This window comes from Otolemur garnettii, unplaced genomic scaffold, assembly GCF_000181295.1.
Source record: "Otolemur garnettii isolate 467f Iridium unplaced genomic scaffold, OtoGar3 scaffold00326, whole genome shotgun sequence".
Taxonomy (NCBI): Eukaryota; Metazoa; Chordata; class Mammalia; order Primates; family Galagidae; genus Otolemur; species Otolemur garnettii.
The window spans coordinates 132,117-133,663 of NW_003852721.1; the positions used below are offsets into that span (position 1 = coordinate 132,117).

General features: G+C 32.3%; 1 pseudogene across 1 annotated transcript; it reads right to left on the minus strand.

The window, feature by feature from the left end:
• Nucleotides 1–1,011: 1,011 nt before the first annotated feature.
• LOC111722711 lies at nt 1,012–1,323 on the minus strand (annotated as a pseudogene). Its single transcript, XR_002771413.1, has one exon. The product of XR_002771413.1 is annotated as an up-regulated during skeletal muscle growth protein 5 pseudogene (transcript).
• Between the last annotated feature and the right edge of the window lie 224 nt (nt 1,324–1,547).

Genomic DNA, 1,547 nt, shown 5'->3' on the forward strand with positions numbered 1-1,547 from the left:
GCCTACATGTATATTTTGTTCAGCATTGCTTTGGGTATTTAGGATATTTTCTCATTTCATGTACATTTTAGGGTTTTAAAGTAATTTCTGTGAATAATATCATTGTATATTGATAGAAATTGAATTACATTTGTAGATCACATTGAGTATATTGTTCATTAAATTTTTTTGTCAATATATTAACACAATGGAAAGATAACTTTCCATTTATTTGTGTGTTTTTCAATTTCTTCATCCATGTTTTATGGTTTTTAGTGTAGATTATGTTGATCTTTTAAATTAAGTTTATAGCTAGATATCTTCATTTTTTACACATTTTGTGCATGCAGAAAAGCATACATCAACCTTTTTATGAGTAAAAACACTCAACAAATGAGCTATAGAAGGTATATATACATATATATGTATATATATGTGTGTGTGTGAGAGAGAGAGAGAATAAAGACCACATATGAAAATCCAATGCTAATATTGTAGTGAACAGAGAATGCTGAAAGATTTTCTCTGAGATGTGGACTGTTTTCTTCACTTATATTCTACGTAATAATGGAAATTATTGTGAGATCAATAACAAAATACAAAGAAAGTCTTTCAGATTGGAAAGTGGGAAACTAATTTGTCCCTGTTGTCAGACAATGATTTTATATTAAGAAACTTTTAAGACTACCCCACGAGAAAATCTCTTAAAACAATGAAAAAAATCAGTGAAGCTACAGAATACAAAATAAAGATAAGGAATTAGAAATTATTTGTGTAAACTAAGAGTGAACTAAATGGAAATTTTAAAATTCCTTTTAGAAAAGCTATCAAAAGCCCAGTTTGTTTATTTTGACTTCAGTGTGTCCAATTTGGATTTCCAGTATCCCCACCCTTATTTTGTGAAGAGATTGTCTTTTTCTATTGTGATAAGAAACATGCTGAACATCAGTTAACCATATACATAAGGATTTATTTCTAGGCCTTGTAACAATCTGTTTCATTATTCGTCTCTCCTTACGGAAAGTACCAGACTGTTTTTTTTTCCAGGTTCATAATTTATTGTACAAATTGAGTATCACAGGATGAGGTGACATTAGCTTCTCCAGGCATGGGAACTTAATAGATGAAGTACAGTTTAGAATCCATTTATGTTGCTTTCACAGCTGGAGTTTTTTTAGATCTTAACTTGAAGTATAAGATTATCAAAGCAACGCTTCCATATTTGGCCAGTACACAATTCATTCTACCTGTGAGAGTATAAGAGTTGAAATATTTTTTGATTCCAGTGAACTGGAACTGGGCATCACTTTCTGGTCCTGCCATGATTCTCACCCACCTCGCCAAAGCCACCCGGACTGTTTTGAATAGTATAGATTTGTAATAATTCTTTTTTTCTTTCTTTCTTTCTCTCTCTCTCTCTCTCTCTTTTTTTTTTTTTTTTTTTTTGAGAAGGAGTCTAATTTTCTCACCCCAGGTAGAGTGTTGTGGCATCACAGCTTACAGCAGCAGCCTCAAACCCTTGAGGCCAAGTGATTCTCTTGCCTTACCCTCCCAAGCAGCTGGGACTA